The following is a 16,124-nucleotide window of genomic DNA, read 5'->3' as shown; positions in this document are numbered from 1 at the left end:
ACAGTGCAGCCTGCTGTCTCAGTGAAGGTGCCAGGTACCCCATCCTTGCACTGTGGGAGGGAATCCCGGAGGGGCAGAACAGTTTTGAGATGGGAAACTGAAGCCAGTGGGTTGACTGTAACAAAATGGCGAACTCCTTATTAGGCCATGGAAGAAATATCAGAGCCAGTTTCAGAAGTAGTTAAACCTACAATTTCTGGAAGGCTCCTTCAAAGCTGTGGGTCAAAGCATACACATATTGAACACATTTTTCATCTTATTTTTGAGATGAACACTTGGGCATTATAAATTCGTGTGGTTCTTTTGCAGGGCCCTGGCCTGGCTACATTTGCTGCCAGGACAACTCTAGCACCAAACTCAGAAACCCAAGACATGTTTTTACTTGCTGAAGACATTAGCACCACAAACCAGAGCTCTTGCAATAAAGTCAGTAGGGGCTATTAATCCCCTCTTACATCACAGCCAAGTCTGAGACAAAGCAAGGCTGACCACATGAGCTTGGTCTCTGGCTCGGAGCATGATCAACAGGCATCTCAGTTGAGAGTTTTAGCCTTAAAAAAAAAAATGAACATTGCTGCTTTACTACTAACCTACCCTGCCAGCTGCACACCACTCACCTCTCCCCACAGACTAGAGCCTATGCTGAGAAATTACAACAAAGGCCACTCCTTCCCCACCGGTTCTCTGCCACGCTGCCTTATTTTCCACCATGATCCTGCCTCTGAATGCAGCCAGGCAAGCAGCTCAACCTTCCCAGAGGACAGCTCCCTTAGGCTGCATGGAGCAGGGACTGGAGGTTCTGCCCTTAACTCTGTTGAGGGGGCGAGGTGGAGGCGTCCCAGAAAATCAGCCACTTCGGCGTCCTGACACTCAGGGGTTCTTTCTAACAGCATCTGGGCATGGAGGACTTCAGCGCCGGTGAAGGAACTGGTAAGGAGCGCTTCCATATTTAATCAAAGGAAACAATAACACCAGGAGGAAGTGGCAGAGTGGCAGAGGCAGCCTGTGTGAACAGGAGCTCTGTGCTGACTTCTGGGCCACAGTCGCAGCTCCAGGGCCCCCTGTGGATGGTTTTCCCTTATTCCTTACCACTCAATCCTTCTCTTTCTCTCTCTCTCTCTCTCACACACACACACACACACACTCCCTCTACCTGCTTGCACAGGTAAAATGATCATCAAGGTAGGGTTACAAGTCACCCCATGGTCCACTTGTAGAACTGGCCTTGAAGAAACCTCTGCATGGTTTACACCACCACCAGCTGCAGGGCCTATTTTCAAATCTCTCTGTGGAAAAGAACACTGTGGCCAGGTCTGGCCCTCTGACAAAGACATCACCTGTTCTCCCCACCCCTCCCCGTCATAACTGAAATATTTTAAATCAGGTTTCCATGATCAAGACACCCAGAGCAAGTCCCTCAGAGGGTTTTATTTGGGGCCATATGTCCACATACTCCTCTCTCACTCCAGCCCTAGCTACCACCAGATCACACTTCCCTGGCTGAGCTGAGCGGCTGCCCCTCAGGCCTCAGCCTGCAGACACCCACGCCCCTCCCCCAGTGGTGTTCTCAACAACTCAGGGCCAGTTTCCACCCAAGAGTGCTGGGCACCACTCAGGTGCCCAGACAGCTGCTCCATCACACAGCTCTCCTTGTGACCTGGCTCTGCCACCTTCCCATATACTGTGCTCATCTGTCTCCTCAGTAAAGTGTACTTCAAAATGTTTTTGAGTAAACGGCATTAAAAGATAACACACAGGGACTGACACGGGGGTTAAGCTACTGCTTCCAGTGCCGGCACCCCGTATGGGAGTGGTGGTTCAAGTCCAAGCTGCTCCACTTCTGATCTAGCTCCCTGCCAATGTGGCTAATGCATCTGGGAAAGCCGTAGAAGATGGCCCAAGTACCTGGACGCCTGCCACCCAGGTGGAAAACCTGGCTCCTGGCTTTGGCCTGACCCAGACCTGGATGTTACAGTCATCTAGGGAGAAACAATTGATGGAATCTCTCGTCACTCTGCCTTTTTTTTTTTTTTTTTTTTTTTGACAGGCAGAGTTAGACAATGAGAGAGAGAAAGAGAGAAAGAGAGAAAGAGAGAGAGAGAGAGAGAGAGAGAGAGAGAGAAAGGTCTTCCTTTTTTCCATTGGTTCACCTTCCAAGTGGCCGCTACGGCTGGCACGTTGCGGCCGGTGCGCTGCGCTGATCCAAAGCCAGGAGCCAGGTGCTTCTCCTGGTCTCCCATGGGGTGCAGGGCCCAAGGACCTGGGCCATCCTCCACTGCACTCCCAGGCCACAGCAGAGAGCTGGACCGGAAGAGGAACAACTGGGACAGAATCCGGTGCCCCGACCGGGACTAGAACCTGGTGTGCCGGTGCCGCGGGCTGAGGATTAGCCCAGTGAGCCACGGTGCCAGCCATTTTTTTAATTTCATTTTTTATTTTTTTTTCACTCTGCCTTTCAAATAAATATATTTTTAAAAATAGTATGCAATTTCTATGAACTTTTTGAAGACCCCTAGTATACAGCTTAACACCTACTTTTTTCCTTTTTTATTATTATTTATTTGAAATACAAAGTTACAGAGAGAGGTAGAGCCAGAGAGAGAGGTCTTCCATTCACTGGTTCACTCCCCAAATGACCGCAACGGCCAGAGCTGTGCTGATCTGAAGCCAGAGCTAGGATCTTCTTCCGGGTCTCCCACACAGGTACAGGGGCCCAAGGATTGGGGTCATCTTCTACTGCTTTCCCAGGCCATAGCAGAGCTGGATCAGAAAAAGAGCAGCTGGGACAGGAACCAGCACTCATATGGGATGCAGCCCTGCAGGCTGGGGCTTTAACCTGCTGCACCACAGCGCCAGCCTCAACACCTTCTTAACCAGACTTGCAAGTCTCACAGAAAACTCATCACTCTGGTCTTGATGAAGGACCTCCTATCTGGTTATCAGAAGTCCTGACCTGGGAAACCTGCCCCTTCCTTTGAGAAGGACATTATCTTGAAAAACCAGCTAATGACATCCCAAACTAGTGTTCTTTTTCAGAGTCACAATCAAAAGTTGTAGAAGAAGCTTAACCACCAAATGGCCTCAAGTCCTTCAATCCCTAGTCATTAAGTGGTGCCAAGTCTAACCCAAACATGGCTGGCTCCCTTCTCTCCAAAAGAAATCCCCCAAGAGCAAGAATCCTCGAGCGGCACAACCAGAATTTCCTCCCACCACTGCCTAGAGCCCTCTTTAGCGCCCAACTGGCATTATTTTTGAGCAGTGCCAAGGGCTACTAACAAACACTTGCCAAATACCCCACATCACCAGGCAAAGTGCTCTGGTTTGTTGGTTAGAGTAAGGGGAAGGGAGCGGTACAAATGGGAGCTGGGAAAATTCCCTACCCCTGGGAAGTAAGAAGACTATGACACAAACTCGAGGTCTCAAATTAGAGCCCTGTGCTGCTGAGGCCATATTCGGTGAGAGGGATGCCTCCTGAGGCTGGACATAAGAAGCCCATCCAAAGGAGAGGGCCACCCTCAAATCCCAGCCTCACAACATGGCAGGCAAAAGCCTTTCAAGTCAAATCAACTCGAGGACAAGGGCACAGAGCATGCTTCTGCAGAACCTGTTTTCATAAGACAGCCCTGAACCCTCTGCATGACCCCAGCGATGGGTCCTTGTGGGCCTCTGTTCCTTCTCCCCACATCCCCTCCTGAGTTATTCTACTCAAAAAAACACTCAATTCCTTCAATAAACCTAAGTTTTAAAGAGCATCTCTCAACTTGAGTTTCCCTTTGTTTCCTAGTGTGCTTGCACTCACTCATTCCTTCACCCAGTAAGTATTTAAGACGCATGGGCAATGGGCAGATACCATGTTAGGTCCCAGGCATATAATGGGGAGCAAAACCAACAAGGTCTCTGTCCTTGTGGAGGAAGGGGGAAAACAGGTGTCTACTAAACAAGGAGTAACAAACCTTGGCAAGTGCGGAGACAAAGGGGGCAGGTGTTCTTGCAGAAAGTTCAGTTCCCAGAAGGCCCAGCTCCCTGCAGCTGGGCAGGGAAAGATGTCCGGTGTGTGCTGGCAACACAATACATCAGGAGAGAGTGGCCAGGCTGAAGGAGGCGGGACAGACTATATCACATGCTCAGAAACACGCTTAGGCTGTGGATCTTACCCCAGGAGTAACACGACGCCTTCAAGGCAGGTGTTTGGTGCAGCAATGAAGTCCCCACATCCCATATTAGGGTGCCTGGTTCAAGTCCCAGCTCCTGGTTCCGGCTGCTGCTAACAATCCAGCTTGCTAATGCACCACCTGGGAGACAGCAGATTATGGCTCAAGTACTGGGTCCCTGCCACCACCTGGAAATCTGCTCGTGTTCTGGACTCCTGGATTCAGCCTGTTTTGGGCATTTGGGGAATGAAGCAGTAGACAGAAGCATTTGCTCTCTTTTTCTCTCTGCTTTTCAAATAAAATGAAAATAAATGTATATTCTGGTTTTGTTTTGTTTTGTTTTGTTTTTTTTAAAGAAGCCTTCAAGGGGTTTGAGCACATACGTGACATAATGCTGGGAATTTCTAGACACCATTCTGATTACAGTGGTGAATGAGTTATAATGGAGAAGTGGACGTGGGTAGCTCAGTGAGGGGCTGCTGCTGTCTTCCAGGCAAAAAGATGCTTGCTGGGACGGCAGTGGTGGTGGTAAAGCCAGAGAGAACCCCTCAGGAGATGTTTGCAAGATAAAAACCAACAGCACTTGGCAAAGGACTGGATAAGGGCCATGGCCAGGGGAGGGTGGTCCAGCTTGCGTTTGCAGTGAGAAGTATCCACGGCCAAGGTAGAAATGTTGTAAGTGCAAACTCGGCAGGTCACCGTGCTAAGCTTCCCTTAGCATTAAGTTTTTAGAATTTCTAGGTACATTTTAAGCTTTTCTCCTATTTGCTCCTAAATCTATTCCTAAAACAGTCATCCATTTTTAACACATATTGATCAAGCATCTGCTATGCCCTGGGGATACAGAGGTGACCCAGCAGCCTGTGCCCTCTGCTTCTGTCTCTTCTGAGCCTCTGGGTGCTACTGGGGCAGCCTTTACCTCCTCCCAGTATGTGTGTGGGTGTGTGTGTGTGGGGGGGGTTATCCTACCTCCTGAAATCTTTTTTTAATTTATTTATTTGCGAGGTAGAGTTACAGACAATGAGAGGGAGAGACAGAGAGAAAGGTCTTCCCTCTGTTGGTTCACTCTCCAGTTACCCGCAATGGCTGGAGCTGTACAGATCTGAAGCCAGAAACCATGTACTTCCTCCCGGTCTCCCATGTAGGTGCAGGATCCCAAGCACTTGGGCCATACTCTACTGCTTTCCCAGGCCACAGCAGAGAGCTGGATCAGAAGAGGAACAGCCAAGACTAGAACCAGTGCCCATATGGGATGCCGGTGCTGCAGGCGGAGGATTAACTACTGCGCCACGGCACCAGCACCAGCCCCTCTCCTGCAATCTTGACACAAGCAACTTAACAGACTCACTCTGCCTCTCAGACACAGGCCACAGTGCAACAAGCAGCACAGGCGCTCACCATTCCTCTTACAAGCTCCTGAGCCCCCAGAAACATCACAGCACCAAATCTAACCTTCCTGGGTCTCTTAAGAGAGGGTTTTCAAAGAAGACAGTGAACTGGCCAGAAGTTTTTCCTCCAACTATGCAAGCTCCTTTTCTCTAAAATGTACTGAGATTTGCGAACCACATGTGTCTTGTGCTCCTTCATGTTGTGCCCAGACTAATTTGTGTTGGACTAGATCCTATCACTGAGATTCTGAGACTGGTGGTTTCATAAACTCTGGAGCTTTATTGTCCAATATGGCCACGTGAAGCTACGGAAACCAAAATCAATTAAAACCAGGTAAAGCTGAGGTTTCAGTTTCTCAGCTGCACTAGCCATCTTCAAACGTTTAGCAGTCCCACGTGGCTAGTGGCTACCGCGTTGGAAAGCACACGTCTAGCACACTTCAGACACTGAGAAACGTCTCTGGACATCAGTCCACAGGGCGGTGCTTCAGGGTTCTCTGCATTTTGATTCGATTTTTCCCTTTAAAATAATAAAAACAAGGTTAACAGAGAGACTTTCCAAGTATTTTAAAAAGTCAATCATCTATTTTTAATCTGAAAGGCAGAGAGACAGAGACTGACAGAGATCTTCTATCTACTGTTCGCTTCCCAAATGCCCACCAACAGACACAGCTGGGCCAACCTGAAGCCAGGAGCTGGGAACTTAAACCAGGGCTTTCACACTGAGCCATCAGCTACTGCCTCCCAGGGTGCACATCAGCAGGAAAGTACAAGTGAAAGCAAAGGAGGAACCCGAACCTAGGCACCCCACGTGGGACGTGGAAGTCCCAAGCAGAGGCTTAACTGATGAGCTAAATACCCACCCCCAACTTTCAACAGATTAACTTGTGTCCTCTTCGATTTTACAAGTGAATGCCGTAAGTCAAACTTAAATTAATATATGCCCCTAAAATACTTTTTGATCAATTTCATAATGTAAAGTAAAGTTCATTTGCTAAGAATGTTTGAAAATAACCCATGATTCATTGTGGGCAAGAAAACAGCCACAATTTTATGAGCCATTGTGGACAAAGACTGTCTCACTTTCGGAAAAATGTACCTTACACACTGCTCAATACTGTTTATATTTAGTAAATGCATAGACTAACTGGTCATCTTTTGAGCACTCTCATTTTTTATGCCTACTTTCCATAAGCAAATCTGTAAAGGGCTTCCAGGAAATGTTCACCTCAGATTCTGAACTTCAATTGTCTAATACCAACTCTATAATTATCTAGCATGCAGGATTTTTTTAATAGGATTATATCTACCATATGACTTTATATGTCAACTTTCTGTTGCTGACAGAAAATTCACCAACAATGCTTCACTGAGAAACTATCTTGGAATAAGCTTAGCAAAATGTCAATAACTATTGAAACTGAGTGATAAAGGTGTGGAATACTTAGATCTTTTGTTATTTTTATATATAATTTTAAATTTCCAGAATAAAAGATTTTTTTAAAAAATCAACACAATTATATACAAATTTGATCTGGTCTAACAAACACTTTTCAGGATAATGGTGATTTAGTAGGGTCACAGTATTTTACTGACCATTCCAAGCCCGAAGAACCAAAGCCAGTGACTTGTTCTATCAGTGTAGAATCCTAAGGTGTGGATGCTCCTTTAATGAGAAAGCACCAAACATCACCCCAGGTCTCCTGAGAGATGGGGCTCAGGCGATTATCGCACACAGCAACTCTAAGTCGTCTATCTGATCACTGGCAATAAAGCACTGGTCTCGCCTGTCTCATCAAGAAAAAAGCTAAAAATCTTCCCACCCCCAAACACAAACGCAGACAACTGTGGGCAGGAGGAGGGGAACAACTGCTTCGGGTCCACCTTGCTTCTTTCTGAGAACTGCCCCCAGCACAGAAGCTCCTGTGGGTGTGGCCACGTCTCCACAGCAATCTTACTGCAAGTAGAGATGCTGAATGATTAGCACATTACACAAAGTCCAGCGGACGTGCGTATCAGCTGGCTTCATTTTACCCTCAGCCCTACAGTTACGCCAACCAGGAAGGATGAAAAACGGTGAGAAAGAACAGGTCAAGCTCCCCGCTGCCCTGGCAGTCCACACAGCCCTACCCACAGCCATTTCTGTGTGTGCCAGGCACTATTCTCAGGGCTCATTCAATCTGCAGAGCCACTCGAAGGTGGAAACTGAGGCACCGGAGGTAAAGAAACTTGCCACGGCTCCTCCACTCTGCACTGTGTTCCCTGGGACACACCTGCCTTTCCCATCTTCCCCTCTCTGCCCTCCTCGCAGCAGCTACACCACCCACGCCGCTCCCTCTTCCAAAATGCTCCTGCCACACTCCAGCTGCGGTCTCCCTCCTTCATTCTGTCTTGGTGCCCCAGTCCAGTCCTTCCAAGAAGCATGTGACACTTTCTACAGTGTAACATAGAATTCATACGTCGGTTGGCTTGTATCTTGTCCAGACTGGATAAGGTACTACGTGCAGGCAGGGGCCACATCAGAGTCCCTATGCCAAACACAATGGCTCCAGGAGGCACTAAGACACTCAGTGAGTGACTGACAACCCCTCTTCAGTCAGTCCTTTCAGTAGAGATTATAAAATTTTGCATTTCAAGTCCAAAGTGATAAATATATAAACATCTCCAGGAATACTGCATAAAAGACAGCATTAGGTATAAGGATGGACTAAAAACTGGGTAAGAGAATAAGCCAAATTATGTCAGCTCTCAACAGGAAGAGAAAAATGAAACTTATATAATGCATACTATGATTCTGAAAGGGAATTTGCAAAAGCAATCCAAAGGGTAAACTTTGATCTCAAATCCTCAATCAGCTATGACTAAAGACTGCTCTCTTGCCCTGTGCCACTTTCAACAGTTAGAATAAGCCAGGGAGGCGCTCAATGTGCTAGTTTCAATAATCTTCTTAGGGAAAAGCCTTCAGAATCAATATTCCAGGCAAATCCAACTCACAAAGATTACTTGTTGTTTCAAGTCCACCGAGTTTCCCATCCCACTCACTTCCACATGCAAAGCTCTGACGTTTCTCTCAACAGCCCCATCTACGCTCAGTGCCTCAGCCCCTGGCTTGATTCACCAAAGAAAACTTTGCATCCCAAGGTTTTAAATCTTCTGCAACTGCCACAGGAGCTTTTCTTGAGGATTAACAAAGTTCTCTTGATTCACACCAGAGGTCCTAAAACATGAACAGGTGTTGGTACATAAGAACAGACAAGGAATGTATGGCCCCAAAGCAAGGGGGGAAATCTTAAGTTTTTAAACTGGGGAAGCTCCCAGGGCATATGCCTTGAGAGGATTCCAAAAGGAGGCAGGGTCCTCCTGAAGCAGCCACAGAATTCATACTTGGGGGCAAGACAAGATTGGGGTCTAGTCCCAGCTATTAGCCCTTGACCTTGCTGTGTGATCTTGGACAGGTTATTTAACCTCTCTGAACTTCAATGTCCTCATCATAAAATAAAATTCACAAAAGTGGGGCCAGCACTGTGGCACAACGGGTTAAAGCCCTGGCCTATAGAGCTGGCATCCCATATGGGCACTGGTTTGAGTCCTGGCTGCTCCACTTCTGATCCAGCTCCCTGCTAATGTGCCTGAGAGAGCAGTAGAGGACGACCCAAGTCCTTGGGCCCCTGCACCCACATGGGAGATCTGGAAGAAGCTCCTGGCTCCTGGCTTCAGATCGGCTCAGCTCTGGCCACTGTGGCCATTTAGGAAGTGAACCAGCAAATGGAAGACCTCTCTCTCTCTGTCTCTACCTCTCACTGTAACTGTCTTTCAAATAGATAAAACAAATCTTAAAAAAAAAAATTCACAATAGGTTCTACTACTCATAGGGCGTTGTAAGGTTTAAAAGTGGGAACAGTGCCTGGCAGTCAGCAATTCTCCAAAAATGACAGCTACTCATATTGCTAGCACCTGCCCACTGCCTTCTGCTTTACAACGCACCACATAAGCCTCACCACATGAGACTGAGAGCCCTGAATGAAGCCATTTCCCTTCAACAGTTTGATTCCTCAGATCCTTAGATTCATAAACTTGTACAATCTATGAAACTGGAGAAATCAAGTCCTCATTTTGCAAGAGACCTCCTAACACCCCGAGTGGGGAAGCGATGTGCCCAGGAACCAGTGAGAGCACCAGGACAGAGGCCAGGCCTCTGGACGCCAAGGGCAGTGCTCTCCACCCCTCAGTGCCAGTCAAGGGTTTTCCAACTCCCGAGACCTCCTAGCATCCCCCTCACGAATGTTGGCTCAGGAGATTCCGTGCAATGAAGTCAAGCAGCAGGAGGAGTTTGGAAGGGAACAACACAGAATCCCATATATAATTCTGAGTTGTTTTACAACTCACAGGTAAGAAAGTTCACATCAGCATAGGTTTCCAGTCTTTTCATATTTATTTATTTATTTTTGACAGGCAGAGTGGACAGTAGAGGGAGACAGAGAGAAAGGTCTTCCTTTTTGCCGTTGGTTCACCCTCCAATGGCCACCAAGGTAGCGCGCTGCGGCCGGTGCACCGCGTTGTTCCGATGGCAGGAGCCAGGTGCTTCTCCTGGTCTCCCATGGGGTGCAGGGCCCAAGCACTTGGGCCATCCTCCACTGCACTCCCTGACCACAGCAGAGAGCTGGCCTGGAAGAGGGGCAACCGGGACAGGATCGGTGCCCCGACCGGGACTAGAACCCGGTGTGCCGGCGCCGCAAGGCGGAGGATTAGCCTAGTGAGCCGCGGCGCCGGCCTTGATATTTATTTTAAACTTGGTGTTTGCTGTTGACTAAGACCTTAATGAATAAGCAGGACAAAGGGAGCTGTCTGTCCACGGCTCATTAGCTCCTGAAGTTCATGCTTCTCATGGGGACAAGAGTCAGCCAAAGGCCAGAGCTGCAGGCAAAGTGGAAAACATTCTTGCAGCTCAGACTGTGGCTGTCGCCTGAGGGGTGACAAGATGCTCCACACCTTCACCCCACAGCCACCTGAGTTAAGTGTTTACTCTGTCACCCGCGCATCAACTGTTATGGGGCGCTCCCTACAAACCAGGGACATGAGTGACCTCATTTAATCTTCACAACTACACATAAATCATGTACTATCACAGGTCATCAAATCTGAGATCAATGACTATAAGACACACCATTAGTTTATGTAGCAAAAAACGAAGCCTCTGCCAACTCTAGTACCCCATAGATTGTAAGATGCATTTTCACAAAGAGAGGTTTTTAAGACGGTACAAATAAGAACACTGTCCCATTTACAAATAAAGGAACTGAGGCAGTCAGAGAAAGTAACTCACCCAAGATCAGAGGAAGCCTGGTCACCTTTTCATGCAGAGATCTCCCAATGCTGTGTGGATTACCCCAAACTGTCCTGGGCAAACAGGCAGGGCCTCAGCTGCCAAGTCTGGCCCCACCAGCACCAGAGCTCATTAACCGTGTCCAGACCTTGCCTAAGTCCACTCAAGAGGGCACTGTGCTAGATTATAATAATGTGCCATTCCCCTCCTGGTAAAAACAATGTAGCACAACAGGAAAAAAAACAAAAAAACAGTGTTTTGGGATCAGAAAGTCTTAGACTAAAATTCCTGCTCCACCATCTAACTAGTGTGTCACCCAGGGCAAGCAACTGAACTGTTCCGAACCTGGATTTTTTCTTCCACGAGAAGAGGCGTTTGCCCCCTCCCTCAGAGGGTGCCCCACCCATGGCTGGAGAGGACATACGTATGTAAAAGGCAGAGAGTGGAACCTGGCAGAGCTGGGCCTCAACAATGCTCTCTATATATTAGTCTCCTGCTTTGGGACAGAGCGAAAAAATGAACATTCCCTGCAAGCGCCACCATTTCCAAGGGGACTCTGAGAAGATAATATGAGACAGAAGAACGGAGACCCCACGCAAAGGAAGGGAGCTGGAGGCACGTGGAGGACAGGGCCAGTGCCTTGGGAGTGAGTTCCCTAACTTCTGATGGGGACAGGGAGAGAGAGAAAGAACAAACTGGCACTTACCATCAAGATGCCAGTCAGCAGACATGAGGAGGAAAGAAGTTTGATCCTGAACCTGATGCAGAAAACTGGTCTTCAAACATTCAGTTTAGGGGCTGGTGCTGTGGCGTGGTGGGCTAAAGCCTCCATCTGCAGCGTCCATCCCATGTGGGCACCAGATCTAGTTCTGGCTGCTCCTTTTCCTATCCAGCTCTCTACTATGGCCTGGGAAAGCAACAGAACATGTCCTGGGGACGGTGCTGTGGGGCAGCAGGTTAACGTCCTGGCCTGAAGCACCGGCATCCCATATGGGTGCCAGTTCAAGACCCGGCTGCTCCACTTCCAGTCCAGCTCTCCGCTATGGCCTGGGAAAGCAGTGGAGGATGGCCCAAGTCCTTGGGACCCTGCACCCACGTGGGAAACCTGGAAGAAGCTCCTGGCTCCAGATCACTGCAGCTCCGGCTGTTGCAGCCAAATGGGGAGTGAACCAGTAGATGGAAGACCTCTCTCTCTCTCTCTCTCTTTCTCTCTGCCTTTCCTTCTCTGTGTAACTCTGACTTTCAAATAAATAAATAAATCTTTAAAAAAAAAAAAAAAAAGAACATGCCCCAAGTCCTTGGAACCCCGCACCCATATGGGAGACCCAGAAGCTCCTGGCTCCTGGCTCCTGGCTTTGGAATGGCCCAGCTCCGACCATTGCAGCCAATTGGGGAGTGAACCATTGGATGTAAGACCTTTCTGTCTCTCCCTCTCACTGTCTGTAACTCTACCTCTCACATAAATAAATTAAAATCTTTTAAAAAAGATTAAAAAATAAATAAATAAATTCAAACGCTGTTTGATATGAAAAGTAAAGTTGTCAAGAGTTCCCCGTTGCTCTTTTTTGTTCTGGTATATTCCGTGCATTCTCCTCTTCCTCTCCTTGAGAGCTTCAGAAAAACCTCAGAAACCAGGAGAGCCTGACTTGGAGGGAAGGCAAATGCCGTGCGAGGAACAAAATCCTCACCCCTTTCGGCTCCACCGTATCTACAGTGCAGAGCAGCTACTGGCACAGAGCAGACTCTCAATACGGAATTAACTGAATATTTCCCTCTGACTCCAGGAGTCTCTTTTTCTCCGAACATCCTCTATGCCTGTTCTGTCTGAAAGCCCAATCGTCCTGCTTCTTCCCCGCACGCATGCTGACGGCACCACCAGGAACAGTGCCTGTCCCATCTTCTCACCCACGGCCTCCCCGGGCTCTGCAAGCCCCCAGCACTCAGCCCCACACAACCCTGCACTTACTTTTCCCTCCCGCTGGGTTACCAGCAAGTGCTGATCTGAGTCGAGGGCAGTCCCAAGCCCTCGGCACCCCTCTCCCAGCCTCCTCTGACCCCTCAGAGACTCAGAGCAGGAAAGAAATCCCACGACAAAAATCTCACTTCCCATACACGTGGACCTCGGGCCAATTCTGGGGAGCACGGGAATAGTGAGTGTATGGGTTGGGTAAAAACCGAACGAGGGCTCCAACTCTTGCAGCAGACACCTGCCGGGGTCACTGCACTCCGACGCTCACCAGCCTGCAATCCGCAGGCTCCCCGTACCCCTGGGGCGCAGGAGTCACCTGCAGCTTACCCCCGGCTCCGCTAAATCCCTTTGTGAGCATCACCGAAACACAGAAAAACTTCCTTCCTCTCCAGTCCTGGGCAGGGCAGCGCAGGTGTGCAGAGGCTCCGTCCCTGCCCTCAAGGAGCCCACGCTTTTCCTTCAACTCTTAAAAATAAAAATAAAAAATAGTGCGGGCGTCCCCTACGCAGTGTCCACAGGGCGCAGTGACCAAGTAAGCACTTCCTAGCTCCGGAGAAACGGCCAAGGGTGGAAAGCAGACTTTGCCCTTGCATTGGATGCCCCGTAACCATAACAACCGGTGGTGTAGGTAACTATCAACCCACCGCCGGGCTAAGTTGTCCAAAAATCCTGTTCCAAGAGGGGAACTCCCCCGCCGCGCCCGTGCGCGCGCGGTGCCGCGGCTCTCGGATCTGGGCTCCCGGGCCAGCACCCGGCGCTCCCCGCAGGGCACCCGGCGTTAGGCCTCGGCCCAATGTCACTTGTTCACCTCCCGATCCCCTGCGTCTGGGCTCGCCGCCGCCTGCCTTCGGACCGCCCGCCTTCTTCCAGGAGTCGGGGGCGAAGACCACCTCGGCGCAAGCAGCCGCGGCTCTCAACTTGCAGGCGCGTCGCAGGTGCCCCAGGGGGCCGGCACCCACCCGGGGCCCCGTCCGCAAGACCGCGGGCTGTCTTCCCAGTAGTTTGCGTGCGGAGGGTGCCGCGGGGCCCGAGCCCCGCGACGACGGGCAGCGGGACGCGCCGGCAGGCACCTCCGGCCCGGGTCAAGCCCGACCCGCTCGTCAGGGCCCTGAGGGAAGGAAGGGTTCGCCCGGGGGCGTCGCAGGGGGGCGTCCCGGTCAAGGCCGGAGCCGTGACAGCCGAGTGAGGGGCCGGTCCCCCGCGCCCCGCAGCGCCAACGGCCGCGGGAACCCAGCCGGTCCCCCGAAGCGGACCCTGCGGAGTCGGGCCCCCGAGTCCGGGCCTTGCCCGCTGGGCTTCTCCCTTGACCGCCCCACCCGACGCCAGGCACGCTCACCCCGGATCCCCTGGCCGCTTCATGGTACTGCGCCGGCGCCCGTGCTCCACGGCCGCCGCGGCTCCGGCTTCGACTGGGGCTCGGGCTCGGGCCGCCGTCCTGCTGCCCGCCCGCCCCCGGGCACCGGCCGCCCCGCCCCGCCGGCGGACCCGCCCCGCGCCCGCCGCCGCCGCCGCCAACCACAGGGCAGCGTGGGCGGAGCTAGACGCTCGCCAGGCCCGACCAATCCAGCCCCTACCGCGCGCCGAGGACCGGCCGCGGAAATGGGCGGGCGATTCGTCAGGGCTGTTAAAGGAGCCGCTGCCCACCAGGCTGGGGAGGGGGGCGGCGAGAGGGTCACCGAGGAGAGACCCGAACGGGAGGGATAAAATCGCTTCTCTCCCAAGAGGGCAGCGACACTTCCCCCAGCTCTTTGCGCTTAATTTCCTCTTCTTACAGCCAAGCAACAAGTGCCCCAGACCGAGGGGAAACAGGCTCTGAGAACCAAGGACATCCGGCTTGGGCAAATTCACTCCAATTTGGGTTTTAAAGGGTAGTGAGACAGACCTACCCCCCCCCCCCCCCCCCCCCGGCTGATTGCAGAAATGTGCTTCAAAAAACAAATTCCCAGCCTCCCCGCCCGCGCCGTCCAGCCCCTACCTGGCCCTGTTGCTAGTTCTTAAAGCTGGGGACGCATCTAGCATAGACCAGTGTTAGGCGGTACCCGAGGCCCAGGACGGGCCTCCTGGGGTGGCGGTGCCCATCCTAGCACTTAGCACCCGCGAGCACGGCCCAGGCACACCCTTTGCCTTCTGGGGCGGTGAATCCTGTATTTCACCGTGTCTGGATGGCCTGGGGAAATGTGTATTTCTCAACACCCCTCCCCCAGGTGGTTCTGATGGAGGTGCTAAAGGGCCACTCTCAGAAGCGTGTTTCTGTCTGTCATACTCAGGGAGTTCAAATCCAACCGCCCAAAACGAACTAAACTCCTTTTAATCCTCTAAACGAAGTGGTTGGGAGGCCAGAGATCACCTTTGAGAAAGTGAGGACGCTTGCTTGATTGCACCTGCTGAGGACTGGTTTTAGAAGGACCTTGGACCCAGGTGAAGCTTGAAATTTGGAGGAGGAAGGGCCAGGTTGAGATCTGGAGCTGCAGGAAGCCTGTCTTGTTCTCCGACTAGTGAGACAGCACATAAAACACACCCTCGCCCGTCATCATCACCAGGCCCAGGCACAACCCCGCCTGCTGGTGCCACGTTCCGATGCCGCAAGCCCTGCTCACCCTCCTGGCCTTGTTCCTCTTCTCCTCCCAGTGTCCCAGGCACCTGGGTGACCCGGGAGTCACTGCCCTCACACCTGAGGTCAGCCCCCTCCCACCTGAACCTCACCCACACAGATCTTGGCTCTTGGAGCAGTGTCCATGCCACAACCCTCCCCCTCCCCCGCTGTGATATCTGATGGGCACTCTGCCAGGGACAAGGCCCCCCCACGCAGATTGATCAGCCTCATCAGGGTCGAATCTGGGTTGTAAACATCACTGCCTGCCTCCCAAAGGAAAACAAATGCTCAGCCCAACAGGAGAGGGCTCCCGCCGTCGTGGATATCTTGAAACATGCAGCCAAGGCAGTTATGCTGTTATGAATGGGGACAACCGAAGCTCTTCTGGGCCACGTCTTCAAAGCTCTAAGAAAGAGGGAAAGGTAGACAAGTGTCTACCTGCAGCTGCATCTCTGTAAGTGTCATCACTTGTCTCCCTGCCCTCACCAAACGCTACAGAAGTTTCATTAATCCATGCAACATTAACCTGGCCAAACTAGGGACCAAGAACATCCACATGAATGCTGAAAGGAGCCCTTCTTCTTGGCAAGTGTGGAATTTAGATGCTTTGAGAAAAAAAATGACCTCATAATTAAATTCCTATTCCCTACCTATTAAGAGAATACCAAGTACCGGATATGATGCCACATCCTTTGCACGT

At 51.0% G+C, this 16,124-nt stretch overlaps 1 protein-coding gene across 2 annotated transcripts in view; it reads right to left on the bottom strand.

Moving 5' to 3' along the window:
- Positions 1-14,260, bottom strand: part of TEX2 (testis expressed 2) — a 120,525-nt gene extending 106,265 nt beyond the window's left edge. The window contains exon 1 of one of the 2 annotated variants that reach the window (XM_062215464.1): positions 14,168-14,260. The gene's annotated coding sequence lies outside the window, so the exon portion shown is untranslated. The remainder of the gene's footprint in view (positions 1-14,167) is intronic. The other variant, XM_062215465.1, reaches the window with a different exon arrangement.
- Positions 14,261-16,124: the final 1,864 nt, after the last annotated feature.

The sequence above is a fragment of the Lepus europaeus genome, chromosome 18 (genome assembly GCF_033115175.1).
Source record: "Lepus europaeus isolate LE1 chromosome 18, mLepTim1.pri, whole genome shotgun sequence".
Classification (NCBI taxonomy): domain Eukaryota; kingdom Metazoa; phylum Chordata; class Mammalia; order Lagomorpha; family Leporidae; genus Lepus; species Lepus europaeus.
This window is presented reverse-complemented; position numbering and strand designations above follow the sequence as displayed.